The following is a 21,007-nucleotide window of genomic DNA, read 5'->3' on the forward strand; positions in this document are numbered from 1 at the left end:
AGTATTAATATTTTTATCTATATATGCCATTCTGATGTAGGTCTTCTGCTTCCTAGCAAGTTTGAATCTAGTTTATGATTGAAAACTGGAAATACCTGTTTATATACACAGGTTGTTATTGGACCAGGGATGGGCATAACATTGAACTTCTCTAAGAGATATATTTTAAAATATATATTTTTGTGAAAAGAATTAACAAGGGTTCTATAAAATTTGCAATGCATTTCAAAGGAAAAAAATAATATTCTATCATTAGTCAGACCAAAGAGACAGGCTCATTAGGCCATGAATAAGGGACAGTTTTGATCCCACTGTTCATGAGCAACAAAATGAGTCTTTAGTTCTTCTGGTTAGTATCTTAAGACTGTGAGAAAGGGCACTTGGCCAAAAAAATACAACATGAAGAGGAGGAGGGAGGGAACGAATCATGGAAAACTTAAGTGGGAACCCTAATATCCCACACTGGAAGTCTTGCTGGCTTATGAACTTTTTGTTAACACAAGATAAAACATCTCTAACACAGTCCAATAGGAGAAGGATCCATTTTATTTGCAGCATCTCCTTACATTTCCACAGTGAATGCTTCAGGAAATTTCTTCTCCTTCTCTGAATCACAGTTTATACCTGTTGAGTACATTTACAGGCAAAATGTTGATATTTTATATATGTAATCTTATTTCACCCTGAAAACCCCTCACTTTACAGACGAGGGGCTCAAAGCACAGAGAATGAAGCAATTTGCTTAAAGTAATTCAGGATTCCAACTAGTGCTGTTTAGTGGCAGATTTCATGAATTTTTTTCATTAGGCCACTCAGTGAAGAATTGTAAAACATTATAGAAGATTCCCTGGTTGGCAGAGATGTGCTAAAAATGGATTCTTTAAAAGGTATCAAGAAATACCCTGGGTAATCACCAATGCTTTTGCAATGAATAAAATACTCGCTGGATAGTGGGGGTAACTTCTTTATCCTGCCAACCCCAAAATGCAAAAACCTTTGGAACAAAGAAATTATTAAAACCTACACAATACCATCATTGATTACATTTCCCCATGTGGTTTTCCTCTCTATTGTAGAAATCCTTTCCTAATTCAAAAGAAGCTATTATTAAAAAGCTAATCTCTTCTCATGTGAAGAAGAGCGTATGCTGCAAATATCTCAAATTGTGTTCCAAACACGGTTTCACTGAAGGGTTAGAATAGCAGGACGATTATCGAGTCATAAGGGAAAAGAATGGACACCTCTGAATAAATATAGGGGAATTCTTATCATGAAAAGTGGCTTATTTCACTACAAACAGTGATACCTTCAGAAAAGTATTTTTCTCTTTTCTATAAACAACATATAAAATTGCCAGTGTCTACCACACACATGTCAAGAGCAAGAAAACTAAAATAAGTATTGAAAAAAGAAAGCATTAAGAAGCAGTGCTTACTTAACTGGAAGGAAATAGGAAGAGAGGAAATATAAACAAACTCCCGTGTTTGCATTTGAGTGGCAAGATCTTTCTTATTTTTCTTAAATTGAAGAAAATCGTGGCATGTTTGTTTAAACAACATGTATTCAGTAAAAGTGAGTGCAGCAAAGTTCTGTTGATCACAAGTTTATTTTGATCAGTCTTCTTAAGACCAATGTAAATATTAGCTAGTATGTCTTTAATAGGATAGAAAATTCAATAGGGTGAATAAATATAGAGTATAAAATTGCAGACTTTCTGATTTAAAAAAGCATTGATTTTCTACTATAGGATAATGATCGCACCCAAACATTGAACTTCTCTAAATGATATATTTTAAAATATACTTTTTTGTGTAAAAAGAATTAACAAGGGTTCTATAAAATTTGCGATGCATTTCAAAGGAGAAAATAATGTTCTATCATTTATAAAACAGTAGGCAAAAGAATTCTTATTAATTCAATATATAGATGGGTGACTAACTTTAAGGAGATAATAGTTGGTAAATCATTTTAATAATTGTAACCAAATGTTTACTCTGCATTAACTGTGAAAGCATAAAACTGGAAGTTGTGGAGCATAGCAAAAAGACCATAGTGAGGTTTGATCTTTACTCTTAAGGAGTTTTTAGACTATAAAGCTAATAGACATAAAGGGAAACAAAGCATGTTGAAATACTATAAGAGATAAGAACACAGATTTTTGACTTTCAGTGCAGGAAGAGTTATACCCATAGAATCTCATGATCTAATTTATACATTATCATCTATCAATTCTCTCAAATTAGAAAACTTAGAATCATTTCTTCCTTTCCCTCCGTCATTCATTAACTCAGTCCCCTAAGTACCATTGTCATCTCTTTCACCCCATTGCTACATTTCAGGATCTGATTGCATCTTTCCTGGGATCCTACAAAAAATTTCCTATTTTTTTTTCTACTCACAAATTTTTCTCTTTTTAATCCATTCTCTTCATCTCTGACATGTGTATATTCAGAACAAAGCAAAACAAAACATTGGATTAGAGATCATTTTCACTTTCTTCTTTACATGTGTTTGCAGTTTCTGTTGCAGCAAGCAGATACTTTTATGAATTTAAACAAACAAACTTTAAGTGGGGATCTTTGAAAATATTAAAAATTTTATGTAGAAAGATGTCTGTTTCAGAGATGGGATTTTGAAAGATTAATTTGGATGCAGAGTACAAGAAGGATTAGAAGAAGAAAATAAAGCAACAGAACCTGGCTTTTTCTGCTCTCTGTACTCTTAGTTTTTGCCGTTTGGATAAAGATGGAGACGATATGTCTCTGATTTGGGGATCAGATTAAATTTGGAACACTGAGAATTTTGCCCTGAGTGATCCAGTGCGTTTCTGGGTCAACTCAGACTAATACTGGTTGCATTACCACTAAAATTAATGCTGTTCACCAGGGAACAGATGTGAGTTCATCATGTGAGTTCAAGAATAGGGACTTCTGATTTCTAATCCAGCCTGATACCCTCTTTAGCTTTGGGGAATTGAGTTGGTAAAGCTGCTTTGCTGAAATGTGGTTATTAAATATGCACAGGCCTTCTTTCATTGGTTAATATGTCTGATGCCTTCAGTAACCACATTTTTCAGTGCAAAAATATCTCTTCATATACAGTTATTAAATTTTGCTCTCTTTGGAGTTTTCTTAATTATCACCAACAAAATAAAGTTCATAAATTAAATGATGATATTAATCTACTAGTAAGAAGACCAAACCAGCTAATTCATTCATGTTTGAACAAAGCCTAGATTATAGACACTGAAAAAACATTCAGTCTTTTAGCATTACTGTGGTATCAGATTGTACAGGCAATATCCACAAGCTTCTTGCTTCCAGTTATAAAGTAGGGAAACCCTATATATTTTGGTCTCGATTTTTGTAAGATTCACAGATCAACTATGTAGATTGCACATGTTTACGTAAGATATTTAAAACCAAATATTAAAGCAATCAATTAGAAGCTCATTTCAAATTGATGGCCTTGTTAAATGCAATTAGAAAATCAATAAAGATTCTGCTCTGGTGTGGTTTAGTAAAAGACAATTTTGACTTGGGCTATTCAGAAATTATGTGCATTTGTATGTATATATTACATGTATGTGTGTATATAGATGTATGTGTGCATGTATATGAATATTATATGATATGCATATTTATGTATATATATCAAACAAAATAAACCTTTAAAAATCATTTCTAAAGGTTTCAATTTATTATCATTATTGCAAACAACATAAGACCTAGGAATTTCAGAATTCCTGGGATGTCTTATTGTTTTGGGAAGAATTTGTTAAATATACATCCTAAAATATCTGTCATTTAAGAAAAGGTGAAGTGTATGGCTACTGAAGAATGCAAATTAATTCAGAGTAGCTTTGCAGATCTCTAGGGGTGGTAATTTTGTCTAATGGGAACTTAATAACTCATATTAAACACATTGCTAATCTGATGCTTTGCTTACAGTAAATTAGAACCAGTGAAATTACAAATGCTTATTAAAGTAAAAAGAATATCTCTTGAATTAAATTTGAATCTTCTTCTAACTAAGAAACAGCAGGTAGAAAGAATCCTTGTTGTTTCCAAATGAATTCCAATCAAGTTTTGTATTCATGTTGGAACGTTAAGTAAACATGTTTAATCTAGACAACACAAACTAATATCTGTCATGTGATCACATAATTCTGTAAAAAAATACAAAATATATATTTCACCAGTCACACTGAACTGCATTGTCCTCCATTTCATATTCTTGATGGGTGGGACCCTGATTATATGTATCTAATTCTAAATATGTGGCAATGTATTGCAAAGGATTCAAGCTCAGTTATTGCTAAATAATAACAACATTAATAATGAAACTGACCCAAAATTCAGATTCTGCAATAAAACATTGTTTCACAGAAACTGGAAAAACAGAACACCATTAAAATGTTTTGTTTTCTTTACATTATCCAGGTGACATGGACTGAAGTTTTCCAAACACTAAGAATACATTATTCTATCTTTTTTGTAGTCTTTAGTTTTTATCATTACACTGGTTCACAGGTATTTCTGTCTGTAATTGCCAAGTCAATACAATATAACTATATATTCATTCATTCATTTACTCATTCACTCACTTATCCAAACTTAAGAGTACCTACTGTATACCAGGCACTGCTCTAAAAGTGCATAAAAAACTGGGAACTAAATAAAGTCCACACTCTCATGGCCATACTCTGGTATGGGAAGCAAACTCCCAACACATTCAACAATTTCTATGTCAGTTGGTTACAAGTGCCTGGAAGGGAAGGCATGATAAAGTGAAGTGGGGAATGAAGCAGAGGAGGGTTTGTTATTTTATCTTGCGCTTTCAGGGAAGGCTTAATGATGTAATCACACACACACACACACACACACACACACACACACACACACAATAAGCACAGATTAGAATAACATGAAGGGGTGAACCATGAAGACATCTAAGATGTCTTCCAAATATAGGTGTTGGCAAATTAGAAGCCTTGTAGCTAAAACAAGATGAGTTTGTTCAAAGAATAATGAGCTTACTGGTGTTGGAGCTGAGTGAGAGCAAAGGAAAGTGGAAGCTAGGGGTAGTGGGAGATGACACACAGTTTTATAGGCCATTGAAGGGTGACATTTTATAAAAGGGGAAGCATTAGAGAATTGCATGCAGAGGTCTGAGGTGATCTATACTGATGGTTTTATTGTTGTTGTTGTTGTTTTTGGTACTGAGGATTGAACCCAGGGGTACTCAACCACTGAGCCACATCCTCAGCCCCTCACCTTTTTTTTTTTTTTTTTTTAATTTAGAGACAATGTCTTGCTTAGTTGCTGAGACTGGCTTTGAACTTGCAATCCTCCTGCCTTGGCCTCCTGAGCCACTGGGATTACAGGTATGTGCCCCAGAGCTCAGCTATCCTGTTTTTAAAAGAATACAGTGGCTACTATTTGAAGGCTATAGTGGGGAATGAGTTGGGGGAGGTGAGCAAGAAAGACCAATTTAGGAGGCTAAATTAATAATCCAAGTGAGAGATGATAATAACTCATATCAGAAGTCGAATAATGGATCTGAAAAGAAGTAAAAAATTCTGGATGTATTTTGAAAGTAGAACCAGTAGGAGTTGCTGATGGAGTCAAGGGGATCTCTGAAAAAAGAAGAGCCAAGAATAATTCTTAAGCTTTTTTTGTCTGAAAAGCCTGGAGTAATGGGGGCAGGGAGGGCTGTTAGTGAGTTGGGAGAAGAAGGGGAAGAGTAGTGTGTGGTGAAAAATCAGTAGCTCCTCTCTGAAGTTGTTCAGTCCTAGATACCTGATGGACACCCACATGGACTTGTGAAGTAGAGAGCTGCAAGTATTTTTGAGTTACACATAGAAGTCAGGCTTAAGGGTATTAATCTGAGAGATTCCAGTATATAGATTGCATTTTCTTAAAATATAAAAAAAACTTCTTAGTTTAGGGGAGAAATCAACCTTCTTATGGAATAAAATGGATTAGAATAATGAACAATTCACAGACAAAAGAAACGCAAAGGTTCTTTACCATACACAAAGATGCTCAACATGGTAAGGAAAAATGCAAACTGAAGCTGTTAGATGGACAATTATTTTGGGGGAGTTTTGCGAAGACCAACTCTGAAGAAATGTGCTATATTGTTGGTAGTTAAGCAAAATGGCACAACTACTACAGAGGACAATTTGCAACTATGTATGCAACTTGCAACTTGACTAAAAAATACCAATTTCAGAAATCAGTCTAAAAATATACTGATAAAATATATCCCTAGTAATACATGCAAAAATCTGTTCAGTGTAAGAATATTTGTAAGAGATAACAATTTGAAGCAACTGAAATGTCCATCAATAGAAAATTGGTTCAATAAATTATGGTGCATCCATCCAATAGAGAATCATGTAACTGTGATAAGTGATGAGGACTATCTCTAAAGACTTTTATGGAGCAATATTTATGATACATTTTTTAGTAAAAAGGGCAAAGAGGAGACAAGTACATAGTATGCCATTATTCATGAAGAAAGAATTTTGTTTGACTATATGTATTTTCTTATATTAAAAAATCAGAGTCCCAACAATAATTCAAATTTTATAAAGTATTTATAGAGGAAAATAGGGTATGGTGTAGAAAAGTAGAAGATCAGATTTTTTTTTTACACTTGAATACCTGTAGATCAGATAGGATAAATATTTGATCTGCACTTTATTTGGTGGCTTATAGGTTTTACTTGGGAATGATGTAAATATTTCACACAATTATGAAAGTAAATTAAATCTAATGATCCCTGAAATTATTCTGGATACTGGAAAATATAGGGAACATATTATCATTTATCCCATCTTTCTTATATGAACCAATTACCATTGAGAAAAAGTTTCTGTACACAGAACTATTACAGGAATTAAATGAAGAAGAAATGGTAACATTGAAATACTATTACTTTATACATCTTGATGAAATAATAGATCTAGAAATTATGCATTAATGGCCCCAAACCACAGGAGCTAGAGATGTAGCTCAGTGGTAGAGCATTTGCCTACCTGGGCTCAATCCCCAACCTTGCAAAGAAAAAAGTAAAAGGCCCCAAATTACAAAAAGGAGAGAAACCCATTGGCAATATAATTCTCGATGAAAGAATATCTGTATCTATGATGTAGTTTGAAGAGAAAGAAAATAATTTGAATCTGGTTAAGTCTGTATTTGAAATTAGCAATTTACGAAAAACAGGGAGGATTAAAATACACCTCAAAGGACTCAATTAGAAAGCAACTGGCAAAATCCAGACTGTAGGCAAGCAACTGTGTTTCTTCAAAAAATAAAAAATTACAAAGGATATATAAAAAAAGAAAAATTATAGGCAGATCATAAAGATGAGAAAAGGGACACATCAATCAATCTCAGTCTGGACTTCATCCGAATTCAGAAACAATTTTTTAAAAAAACATTTATGAGATAATTAGAAATTAGATATAGGACTGGTTATTTGGTTTTATGAAAGAATAATTGCTATTTAATTTTAGGTATGTTAATAGTATTGTGATAGATTTTTAAATTTTAGAATTATCCACTAAAATATTTGTATATCAAATGAAATGTTTGGAATTTGCTTAAAAATAATAGGGGATAGATGAGAATGAGAGAGGGCTATATATAAAACAAGACTGTTCATGTGGTGATTATTGTTGAAGTGGGTGATGCTGTCAGAGGGGATTTATTGCAGTATTCTGTTGACTTTCACAGAGGTTTAAATTTTTCAATAGCAAAAAGTGAAAAGTATACCATGTTTGAAATTTTACCCTGTTACAACTAATCAGTTAGCTTACCATGGATATAGAAAGGAGACAGAAGATTCCTGATTCAGATACAAAGACTATGTTACTCCCAGCACAGCAGGCAGCATAGACTTTAGAATATATGCATTGGTTTATTTTGACCATCAAATTCCATGGGTAATGCAAAATGGCTCAGGTTATGACTTGTCTTCTAAGGTTAGGGAACACAATTTTTTTTTATAAGTAGCCTATCTAAACTTTTCCTCAGGGGAAGATATTTTTATTATTATACTAGAGAATGAACAAACTTGCCTTTTGTTCCAGAGGGACAAATGATTTCTATCTTCTAAGGTTGCCTACAGCCTTAAAAAGATAGTATAGAAAAGAGAGCCAGTTCCCCTGCTCACAAGACATGCAGAAATATAAGATACACATGAAGAATTGTCTCCTGATAATATATGAAAAATCCCAACAAAACAAATCTGCTTTTCAGGAATTGGGTGTTTAAAAAATATCCCAGGTGAATCTGATTCATATATAGAATTGAGAACCAATGTATTTTCTTTCTTTTTTTAAAAATTTTTTTTAAGTTGCAGATGGACACAATACCTTTATTTTATTTATTCATTTTTTTATGTGGTGCTGAGAACAGAAACCAGTGCCTCACACATATAAGGCAAGTGCTCTACCACTGAACCACAACCCCAGCCTGAGAACCAACGTGTTTTCTATATTTTATTTTGTAATTGATTCATCCATTTCAAATATTTTGGAGTTGATAATTTCTTAATGTACCTTGACATATTTATATAACTAATTCATTTCAATGCTCACTCTTATTTTCTGGAGAGGTATAACTTTTGAGCTTTATAATACAGTAGTCCCACTTTTGCTCTTGTTGCCTCCTTCTGGAATAGTGTTTAAAACATCTCTTACTTATTATTATTATTATTATTATTTTTGCTTGAGAATTTCTGCCAAATGTTTCTAGAATTTATTAGTATGAACTTGGACTATTTCTTAGGTACAAACGATTTGCTACATATTAGAGGAGTGATTGTTCCTTTTCTTGGGAAGTATTTTCAGCTTTGGGGGTATTTGCTGTACCCACTCTTTCTTTCTTTGGAAAATAAAACAGCTATTTTTTTCTAACCTTACTATTTTTGTTTTCTGCACAAATCTTTGGTTTTAATGTGCACAGGTGGGTAATTTTGTTTCTTTTTCTTTTCTGTTCAGTAGAATCAGACTTTTATTGCTTCTTATAGGATCTATTTTCCTACTATTTATTATTTTCTCGAGGTTCTTAGTTTTCTTATTTTGAGCTGGAGAAAAAATATAAACATAATTCCATGTTAATAGTTGTTTAAAGCATACTATTTTTTAATTCTTAGAGATACCCTGCAAGACTTATGTGTGAATGTGGATGTGTGTTTGTGTTTGAGTAAATTCTAGTGCTTTCTGTATCACTCATAAGTAATCCATAGACAGACCCACCTTTGTCTCCATTTATTTATAAATGGCTGCATTGCCCATTATTTACTCACATAAACTCTAAAGCTCATCTCAGTTCAACCTGGCTATGTTATTTATTAGCTCTAAGACTTTAGCTCTATTACCTGGCCTTTTTAAAACCTCGATTTTCTTATCTTTAAAGAGGATAACAATACTTCTCTCCTGTGTATCTCATTGGAATGTAGGAGTTAATACAAGTAAACCACTTAGAAGAGTATTTGGCATATTTTGAACACAATGTAAATATTAGCATTTGTGGTTGTTTTCCTTCCTTCTTTCTTTTATTCCCTTCTCTCTCCTCCCCTCCCATCCTCCCTCTCCTCCTTATACACATATGCAGACACATGCTAACAAATCATTTACACTCTTGACTCCTAAATCTCCTCATCAGTGATATCAAGCAGTTGAATTATATGTCCTTTAAGGTACAGAATATTTAGTAGGTACCAAAGAGCCTTAAGACTTAACATTCTTTTTCTATATTTTGGTACTAATATTTGAATCCAGGGATGTTTTACCACTGGGTCACATTCCAAATCGCCTCCCCTTTAATTTTTTTTTTTTTAAGAGAGAGTGAGAGAGAGCGATAGAGAGAGAGAGAGAATTTTTAATATTTATTTATTTTTTTATTTTTTATTTTTTGGCGGACATAACAACTTTATTTGTATGTGGTGCTGAGGATCGAACCGGGGCCTCACGCATGCCAAGGAAGCGCGCTACCACTAGAGCCACATCCCCAGCCCCTCCTCTTTAATTTTTTTTTAAAAAAATTTTTGACATTGCCTATGCTAGCCCTGAACTTGTAATATTTCTGCTTCAGCTACCTGATTTCCTGGGATTAGAGGTATGCTTTGTACACAAAGCATGCTTTGCGTATGTTTTTTTACACTCTTAATGAACAATTGCTAGTAAGATGTTTTATACAAGAATAACCAAAAACTATGTGGTAGTTACTTTGTCAAAGTAACTGCTTCTTTGCATATATTATCTCATTTAATTCCCATGATTATCCTAAGAAGCAGGTATTAATTTTTGCATTTTGAAATTAAAGAATCTTACTCTGAGAGAGTTAAATAAACTTACCCTAGGGCCTGTAGCTATTTCAGTATTGCCACCAGCCAGGATTTGAAGCCATCTCTATAAAGCTTCAATACCTGAACTCTTTTTAGTGTCCTATATTACCTCCCAAGGTTAATGATGCATTAACTTTAAAAAGTAAACATTTATATTTCTTGAATATACTAGCCAAGTCTGATTCTTTATAAAAATAACATCACTAAAGTTGGATTCAATCTGGAAAATAAATATTCTGCTGATTTAAACTTATAAGGACAATAACCATCATTAAGAGTGACGAAGATGTTTGCACTTAGGTGATACCTATCAAGTCTTTGGTGAATTCCATGTTCTTAGCAATGTTCTTATTGTTTAAAAAATCCTATGAGACCATGTGTAGAAGGAAAACATGTAAAGTTAAAGACTCATAAAATCATTGCCATAAGACTAAGGAAAATAATAGCAGCATCACTAATACAAATCAAATGTCCCCTGGCACCCCAGGTCTCTTTGTGACTCCCTCTAGCCTGGAACAGCTATTTTATGCAAGTTCATCGTTCCTTCCAGCCACTTTTTTTACATTCCTATTGTTGCCTCATGGTTTAGTCTGTCTGTTTACAATTTGTGATTTTTAATGTTATTGATGGTATTTTCCTGCAAAAGTACTTGGGCCAAATCAATTGAACAGCAAAGCAAATTAACTTGTTTAAATGCTCACTTATTCCATTTTAAAATACCCTACATATCCAATCAATAGAAAGTTGGGAGAAAAATGTAAGAAGAAGCAAGAAATTCGGCATGTTGAGACAGAAGTGTTTTGCATATACGGCCAAGGGCTGTAACAGATTTCACGAGCACAACTTGACTATCACTTAAGGAACTGATATAGGTATGAGAGTCATTGGACTCCACATCAATCCTACTGAGAAAACAGTTGGGGTGTCAACTCCTCTGTGACACATCTCAACCATTACCTCCTGACATAGTTTCTGCTTCAGAGTGTGTAGTGAAAAGAATGCTGGAGTTAGGGTTGGATCTGACCCTTCTCCATCATGTGACTTACGTCACCTCACCTTGTTTGAATTTGGTTAGTCACCTGTCAAATCTGGGCAGAACTAGATGTCTGTAAGTTTCCATAGCCCCAACTTCTGTGACTGCAAACCATCATTTTAGGTCAGGTTGAGGGTATAAAGCTGATTAAAATTCTAAAACTATTATAAGAATATTACTTATTCGATGAAGATGAAATAATGCACATAAAGTCACAAAGTAGCCTGTTGAAGTTCTAAAATGCACTTTCTCAGGAGGTTTAACAAAACTACTGTACTTAGTGGTTTCTTTAGAGATCTTATTACAGAGGATTAGCTCCACTTCTCTGTTAGCTGAACTCATTAGCTGAGAGGGGTAAATACTTTAAAATGTGATTAACTAAGAGATGTTTTGGGAGGACTTTGAGAAGCCTAGTGGTTTTAAAGCAACAGGAAAAATTCCTCCATTTTGATGCACAGATGTGGACAAAAGTTAACACAAAACAGGGTTTCCCTGTTATTGTGCATAGTTTTGGTTATGTGGAAGTTCTGTGCTAAATCAAATGCATTACATACTAATTATACATAAAATTATTTAAAGTCACACTTGAAAAACCAAATGCCCCTGTTTTCCTTTCTTTTGTATAAGAGAACATTGTTGGTCAAGTTCACATGATTCAGGAATTCAGTGCATTTATTACAAACAATGTCCTAAAGGTATATATTTTAGTACCTTCACATTCAAATACACTGAAACATCATGCTAAAAAGGCACATTTAACTTCAGATGGAGTGTCCCTGGTGTTCCTGAATCATAAGGCCACAGTCAAGCCAAACAAGAGATGTAAGTGAAGAGCAAGGCCAGAAGACAATAAAGGAGAGCTGATGGTTCTCCCCCCCACAGCATACCTCTAGAATAAAATGTACATAAGACAAACCATCAGGAAAAACTCAACAGATTCTTTTTCCTTTTCTAAAGCAGAGCTCATCCTTTATTTGGTTTTGATTTTTTTTTTTTGAACAGGTGTCGTTTTGTTGGCATTTTGTTTGGTAAAGGGCTGGTACTTTCCTGGATGGTCTTCATCTTCCTTTATTTCTCACCTCATATTATCTTACGATTGGTGGCAAATGTCTGGCAGAACAAGAGATCAACAAGAACATACTCCAGGGTGTAACACCTCCTCTCTTACACCCAAAGAAAATGGTAACCACAAAACACATCTCATTTCCAAACCACCAGAGCATTGCCTGCCCCCCTGCTAACTAAGGAGAAGAGCAAGGTATCTAGAATATTTGTTGATGGACATCAGCCCTGCTCCAGCTGTCAAAAACACAGCTGTTGGGTTTCCTTCTGAGTGATCAGTGCCACAGATGCCCTCCAGCTCGTGTGTTCCCTGATAAGGTCCAGTGGAGAGCTGCAAAAGAGCTGAACACTTGGCTTCTAATAGCAAATGCAAAAACAAATTTCACAACAAATTGCATTTTCAGCGCTGCCTGATGCCATACGATTAAACGGGCTGAATTTGTTCTAGTCCACTAACTCGGAAGACATCACGATGGAACAGTTTCTCTCGGTGACTGTTAAATGTTAAAGCAGTTAAGGGAAAAGGATTTTTTTTTTTTTAACTTTTCAACTTTTACTACAAAGCAGGAGTGGGGGTGGGTAGGGAAAGCTGACCAAGCTTATTAGAGTTACCCAATTAGGAGAAAGCAAATAAGACCATTTAGCCTCTTCATCAGGATAAAAACTGTCAATGAGACCTCTCCATAACTTCTTTGTACAAATTTTTAAAAAACTTCAAACCTGGAGAGCAGGACATGAAAAAGACAATATTTTTTCTATCACTTTTGATGTTTTCAGAGATATACTATAAACTAAATATATATATATATATATTTTAATCTTATTTCTTCTAGTGCCTACTGTGTGGCTGGCACTATATAAGTTTGTTAACTTACTTAATCCTCTAATTATGCTTTTGTGATATGTCCTATTTTTTATTTCCTATTTTTATTTTTAACAGATGAAGGAACTAAGGCCCAGAGAGGTTAAGTAACTTATTCAGAAACAGAGAGGCAGGAAATGGTAGGAACAAAACTGTATGAGCCCAATAGGTTCAGACTCTGTGCTTTTAATCATGATATTCTGCTACCTCTTGAACACACACTACTTTGATATTTGTTCACATGCAGTGCTACTATTTGGCTTGTTTCCTTGAGAACAATAATTTCAGTGCAGAATCTAATCAATGACTCATTTGTGTATTAATAAGTGCAAACTACAATCTAGTAAATTGGTCCATTTATACTCATGGAGGGAGTTGTCCCTCTTGCAGAAAGTGTTCAATTCCTGCTTTCCTCTGTCTTATCATTGACTTGCTAGTTGTGGAAGTCATGCTTCATGATGCTCAATCTAGGATATTCCCTGGAGTAGCCCTACATTTATAATTACTCAATAGGAAAGTTATGGAGCTTTAAAGGAACTAGAGTTACCATACTGTCACTTACTAAAAATCTTTTAACCAAGTTCTTTAGAGAAAACCAAAATATCCTGTCAACAACACAGAGTTGATAGGATCAAATATGACAACATGCAGAAATACATTACAAAATACAAGGCATCCCTGTGGGTGGGAAATCTAATGGCTTGCTGGACTAGGCAGGTGAGGGGGATGTAGGAGGTGCTGGGGCCTCATCTTTGGTGGAAACTTTCTCACTATTGCAGGAACTGGGCACCAGAGTGTGGAGCAGAGACACAGTGAGGCAGAGTAGGACGAAATGAGTCGCTCCTCTGGAGCTTGCAAAACTCAGGGGATGAGTTTAATACAAAAATATTAAACCTTTCTTTACAACCAATACATGTAGCTGCTCATGACTTCATTCACAAAAATCACTCAAGAACCATTGATGAAATCCTCTGTATATCCAGAAATTTGTAAGGTAGTCAGAACATCACAACAGGAAGACTAGACACTGTCTGCTCTGAAGGAGCCAACAGCCTGGTGGAGGAGACAAAGTATTAAGTGGACAAAGACTGTGCACACTGCCTGGTTCCGGGCAAGCACCTTCACAGTGGGTTTTAGAATTGACCTGGTAATACTCAAATTCGTTAGAGCCTCCATCAGGCCTTTTCTTGGCTCAGCCACCATCCTTCCATCTTGGAATATGTTGACTACTTCTTATTTTCTTTTATCCATTCAGGGTTCCATCTACATAGTTATCTTTCTAAAATGATGACTTTAATGTATTATTCCCTTTCCTAAAAAAGTTTCTGTGGTTTCTATTCCTAACAGAATAAAGCCCAAGCTTCCTATTTTATATTCAAAGATCTACACCTTCCAGCCCCTGCCAATCTTGGCATAGCCTTCCCTGGAGCCATTCCTACTTCTCCATGAAACCTGCTCCCTGCAAGAACTGCTCACCAGCATTCCAGCCTAACTCCTCTTTGCCTTTGTCTTCTCTCGTGTTTCCAGATGAAACATTTCAGAAATGAATTCCATTCTGAAGCCTTCGCTGGTTTCTTCTTCTCTTACAAAATTACTATATAAATGTATGTTCATCTCTTGAGTGCAAAACTCTTTCTCCACATTTCTAACAAAGCATAAATTCCATCATATGACAGTTTCTCCCTGTGTGTCTGCTGGGTCTGTAGCTGAAAGCCCTCTGGGGTCAGGGAAGGAAACACACGGGGACTGTGTGTGTTATGGAACACCTGACTTCAGGCCTGGAACACAGAGTTTGATAAATATTGCATTATATTAAACAAAGAAAATCAGCATCTTTGGGAAATTGCTTGTTTCATTTTCAAGCTCAACTGACTAGCCTCAATATTCTTCTCACAATGTCAAATTTGTGTTGCATTTGGCTCCAATTTTTCTACTTATTTTTTCAGATCACATCGATGTGACTCATAGATCCAGGTGTAGATAGGCCTTGAATGTTGCTTGATGCTCATTTCTTTCTCCCTGTCATACTTCATTTTGGAAGATATTTCAATGCTAAGACAAGAGTAGCGGCCATCAGTTTAAAATCTCATCATGGCATTTAATCGTGCACCTCTCTCCCTCAGTAATGAAATATATTTCTGTCTCATTCTGACAAGAAATATCAGATGAAGTGCCTTTCCATATGAACAGGTCTGATAATCTTAAGTAGAAAAATGACTTTGGTGTCTTTTCTTTCTCTATGGCATGCTATTAGACAAACTAAAGCCACATCCTCTGGTAACATGCGTACTGGGACAGGCAAGATTGGCTAGCCTGGTGAATAAATAGGACTTCTGTCTGCATTGGCGTTATCAGCATTGCTCTTCTGGTCTGGGAATACAAGAAAGAGCAGCTTTCTCCACTATCGTGAAAGCCAGCTGATCACAGCTGAGGTGGTAAGAAACACCACTAGACTATCACACCCCACATTCTCCGGAGGCAATAGTGTAGCCTCCCAGGGGCATCTTCTTGGCATACCCTGAATACCAGGAGCCAAATAGGCCTTTTAGCTATGTTTCATTTGTGTAGCCCAGCTGTTAAGCAGCAAAAGGAAAAAAAACACATAAACATCAAATAAAAATACTATGAAGAAAGGAAGAGGTATTTTGGTACACAGATTTTCCACCTAACAGAATTTCCCTTTCCCTATCTTGTGTTCCCATTAAAATATATTACATTATTTCATATGCATACACTTGTGTGAATATCCTCTTAGATTTCAATGCACAGATATTTAAATATGGGAAAACAGAATGGATAAAACTTCCTGAGCTGATATAAGGCATTTACAAACATCTACAGATTTTAAAGCACAGTCAGAAAAGATTTTTAGAAAAAAAATGACTTTATATATACAGCTTGATATAGTACAGCTGATTATGTTTTCAGAGATTATTCTGGTTTAAAAAGAAATAGAAATGATTACATTTCAGGAATGTCTTGTTCAATATATCAAGTTTCACAAGTGATTTATTCCATAAAGACAATGCATACTTTATTATGTAATGATAATGCATCTTCTGATGTGTATTAAACCAAAAAATCTGATAAGCAGGAAACTAATACCAAAAACATGTCCTGAAACATTTGGCCAAAAGCCAAATTCCTTACAATTGAAAGAAGTCATGAAGTTTTAATTCAAAGATATCATAGAGAGGATTCTAAAAATCCTTCCTAATGATTTTTTTCCACTGTAGGACAAGCTGCTTTACATTAAATAAGGCAAAAGACATGAACTACCAAGCCATGGACATCCCTTTGAATATATCAATGACAAAACCTATATCTATATAGAATTTAATTCTGTAATGGGAATATTGGGCACTGAGCACAAGTTAACCTTTGGGGATGTTTTCGTTGAGTGAAGGTAAGTGAAAAGTGGACTAGAATTCTAACCTCCACTCCAAGAGATGTAACAGTTCTGCACATGGCAGAGAGTCAAAACTGGCAGCTGTGTGTTCCAGTTCTGCAGTTCTCTGCAGGAAATAGGCATCTGCCCTAATTTCAGCAAAAGATTGGGACTGTGGTAAAAGGAAACTTGTTCTTAACTCAATAAAATATGCATTCTTTAGGTTTTTTTTTCACTCATTTGGTTTGGATTTTCCAAAGTAATGTACAAATATAGTAAAATAAAAGGAATCACTGTTGACATGCTCTTGAAAAGCTTAGAATGTGAAGGACTTGCTATAAGAAAATCAAATAAGAAATCAAGAAAAAATCATGCTTCGTACCTTTTCCTTTAGGTAACTCAAATTTCATATTTAGGAAAAGAAAAATCAGTGGAGAGTCATATACATTCATGCTTATTTTTTTAAAAAAGTATTCCAAGAAATATCCATACACAATTAATTCCTGTATTTGTTGTTGAGAACACTATTCAAAGGCTACATATTCCAGCAGGACAAATTCTTTTGTTTAGAGCTAGGAAATGCTATTGGTAAATCTTGCCAAGTGGGGGCCAATATAGCAACTCAATTAGCCCTTGTGGTTAGCATATTTGGTCTCAATAGCCCTGTTTTAATTTGCCTGCTTTGTGCATTGTGCATATGTTCCTTGTAAAGCTGTTTCTGGAACTTTCTGAAAATAGATTTTTTTTTTGGAAAAAAAAAAAGAGTGAAATACTCCATGATCAAACATAACAGCAAATCTTTCCACAATGTAAAAGAAGTGTTTTGAATTAGGCATTGGTATCCATTCATTTACATGTTTGGTAATCCTCAAATATTGATGTATTTAATATTCCTTGAGCAGAGTCAACTACATTTGACATACACTGCAAAATAGTCTAACTGTATTCACAACATGGGTAACTTAAGGAAATGTCTATTTCATAAAATAAGCTTGTTCCCATGACCATTTTTTGTACCTTTATAATTCATAAGATATTCTTCATAGTCATATTATTTAATAGATCTCTCCAACTTGCTTTAAGGCACTGCTACAATATATTTCCCTGACACTTGCAGATTCATGACCTGATCTACGAGAAGAAAAGCAGGTGAAGGCTAACTGATTGGCAGCAGCTAGGGTGGCTACCTCCATATTTCAAGAGGTGAGAAAGCCAGTACTGTTGCCTCTAATTATATCCCCCTCCCTGGTCAAAATATGTGAGGACATAGCTGTTGCCCTGAAATCAATCAGTTGGAACTTTTCAATGAATCTGCCTGGAATCCCTTCTCTAGAGCTTTAGGAAGCTATCTCAGCTATTTGTTAACAGGAATAAAGTAGTAACTAAAGAAAATTAAATGCCTTCTTTGGCAAGATTTTTAAAAAGTGTCATGCTTCTTTGTACAATCAATGTTGATACATGATATAGTCAAGTTAGGATTTAAAGAAACATTTGAAAACTTGCTTTTGATTATTCCAAATGTGGTTAACTGTACTTACTCAAGTATCATGTAGAATGGAGAAAACAAAATAGGGCAAAACTAAGCAGCAACAACTGTATTGCTTGGCCTGCCACAACAAAATATATAATGAGTGATTTAAACAGCAGAAATTAATATTTTTATATACCTGTCATCTAGGGAGCACAAGATCAAGGTGTTGGCTACTAGTTTTCTGGTGAGGGCTCTCATCCTGACCTGTAAACAATGTCTTCTCATGTGTCTTCAGTGTTGGAGACAAAGAATGAACACTCTGGTGCCTCTCCTTATAAGGACCCTAACCTTGAAAGGCACTTTTTGACCTCATTTTACTGTACTGTAATTATCTATATGAAGGTCATATGTAGGCTTCAACATATGAATTTTGGAGAAACATAATTCAGTCCCTAGTCACAACTAAAACCTATAACCAAACTGTCTGTGTAACAGTAAAAGGTGAATCAAAGGAATGATGTGGGTCCTGCATAATGCTGCACAAAGGCGTTCCTTGAACCAGATATATTGTTATCACTTGGGAATTTGTTAGAAATCCAGACTCTTAAGCTCCACCCTAGACCTACTGAATCAAAATTTGCATTTAACAAGATCCCTAAATAATTTGTATTAACATTAAAGTTTGAAAAAAACTGTTGTACAATTTATAATATACAAGGGTGAATTCTGATCATGGTGTTGAAACAATCTTCTCTTATAATTAGAGTTGCCAACGTTGTTCCTTGTAACAATATTAACATTCTTAGTAAAAAGTAGGTTAGAAAATTCATTAATATTATTTTTGCCATTGTAGGCAAAAGTAATCTATTGATTGAATTTCATACCTTGACACTTTGTTAATGTATTCTATGCTAGACCATTAGATTCCCTGCCCAGAAAGTTTAAGGAAAAAAAATATAACCCTGAACATAAAATAAAACTTTGGTTAATTATACCATTAGCTTAAAACATGCTATTTATCTTTTATAAGTGTTCTGTGGTTAAAAATGGCATTATTTTTGAAATAAATAACACTTTAAAGTAGGCATATATTTTCCACAACACAGGGAGTACAACATTACTTATAATGAAATTTTCAATTATGTAGCATTTCAAAGCAAGTTTAAAAAATTTATTCCATAATGTCAAAAACTTAGAATTATGCCCACAAAGCTTAATATTTTGGCACAGTCCTAGAAAAGTGTTTAATAAATCAAAAATCCTTCTTATAACTGACATTTATAGGTCCCTACCATATATTTCCTTAATATTCTGTCAAAACACTAAAACAGATGAAATATACAAGAGAATATAATTTTCTTTGCCAACAAGAAACAAAAGATACACCCTACTATCAGCCTTCAAAATATTGGCTTTAGAAGGTCCCTGAAAAATATAGGCAAATGTTCTTTCAGATTATAGTTTGAGATGAACTGCAAATAAAAGTGACATAGTCTCCACATTATAATGTATGAGAATTTGAAGGAATACAATTTGATGTAAGCATACATTCTGGTTGGCTTTATAGTACAATATTCAAATTTATGTTTGAGCTCTTAATGAATGCTTCATTAAAAAAGGCATGTAGATTAATAATAGCATGACTTAAATAAGTATTAGCTAAATAGCCACAACTATATTGTCCATGTTGCTAAATTATGAGGTTTTCTTAGACTAACTACATTTTTGGCTTGTGTTTTCAATCTGAGATAGAGTGAAACACTATAATAATTTCTATTTATAAGAAACAGAATACTGTGATGTGATAAAGCATTAGCATTGGATTATAGGCTCTAAGCTTATTTGTAATGCAGATCTAAGTAGGCAGATATTTTTGGAAGGGCCCATTGAGTAACTGAGGAATAGAGCTGTGTGGAGAGGTGGCACCAACATGTCATCCCATATTTGAGGAGATTGCAAGCACAAGGCATAATGTCTAATCCCTCCAAAGTGTGGTTATTTCATGAAAACCACACCCCACAGAGCTGCCTTATTGCCATTATAAAAAATCTTTATTATAGGAAGCTCTTTTGTGTTGTAAGAAGATGAATTCCACACTTTAGAATGTTAAATAGCAGTTTCAGCAGAGTTCTGTAGTTCACACAGATTAATCTACCCCTTTGGAATATTCATGATTCAATCAGAATGCTCTCTAAGTCTCAGCAATTTTACCATTGTAAAATAAACTAGGTACATTCTGAAGAAACAGCCTGTGCCTCTCAAATGCCTTCATTAATTTTTTTAAAGTATTTTATGGATTCTGTTACCATCAAAGAACTTCTCTCTGTGAAAGAGGGCACCATCCCACTAAAGCAAAATTGGTATTATTGAAAAACTTGGTACTTGAGAAAAACAGGAGAAAGCCAAAACATTATCAGGCAAAGTGCATTGACAATGCAAATCAAATGCACATGGTTTAATTATAATTGTGTATTAACTGAAGAACTGGGGATTATAAATGATGTGTCTCTGGTGAAGAGTTCAGTTGAGTACATTACATATTCATTAACTCTCCATTTTTATTCACCAAATGTCCAGTTCTCTCTCCTACACACCAGGCACTACGCCTCCATGACAGAGAGGAATATTTTAAATTCAGAAGACCATGTTCATATATAAAAAGTCAAAAACCATACTCAAAAACTCAAGGGTCGGATTTTTTTTTCTCATATGTGGAAGCTAGAGAAAATAAAGGGGAAAAATGGGAGGATAAATCCCATGAAAATAAAAAGAGATCAGTAGAGTCGAAGGGGATTTAGGGAAGGGAGGAGGAAGGGAAAAAGGAAGGAC

General features: G+C 34.6%; 2 protein-coding genes across 52 annotated transcripts in view; one reads left to right on the forward strand and one right to left on the reverse strand.

The window, feature by feature from the left end:
- Positions 1–21,007, reverse strand: part of Ptprd (protein tyrosine phosphatase receptor type D) — a 2,128,582-nt gene that overhangs the window by 795,456 nt on the left and 1,312,119 nt on the right. The window lies entirely within an intron of this gene.
- LOC144377281 (uncharacterized) overlaps positions 1–21,007 on the forward strand; it is a 503,618-nt gene that overhangs the window by 300,649 nt on the left and 181,962 nt on the right. For all 3 annotated transcript variants that reach the window (XR_013438121.1, XR_013438123.1, XR_013438122.1), the window contains exon 3: positions 5,304–5,386. The gene's annotated coding sequence lies outside the window, so the exon portion shown is untranslated. The remainder of the gene's footprint in view (positions 1–5,303; positions 5,387–21,007) is intronic.

This window comes from Ictidomys tridecemlineatus, chromosome 4 (assembly GCF_052094955.1).
Source record: "Ictidomys tridecemlineatus isolate mIctTri1 chromosome 4, mIctTri1.hap1, whole genome shotgun sequence".
Classification (NCBI taxonomy): domain Eukaryota; kingdom Metazoa; phylum Chordata; class Mammalia; order Rodentia; family Sciuridae; genus Ictidomys; species Ictidomys tridecemlineatus.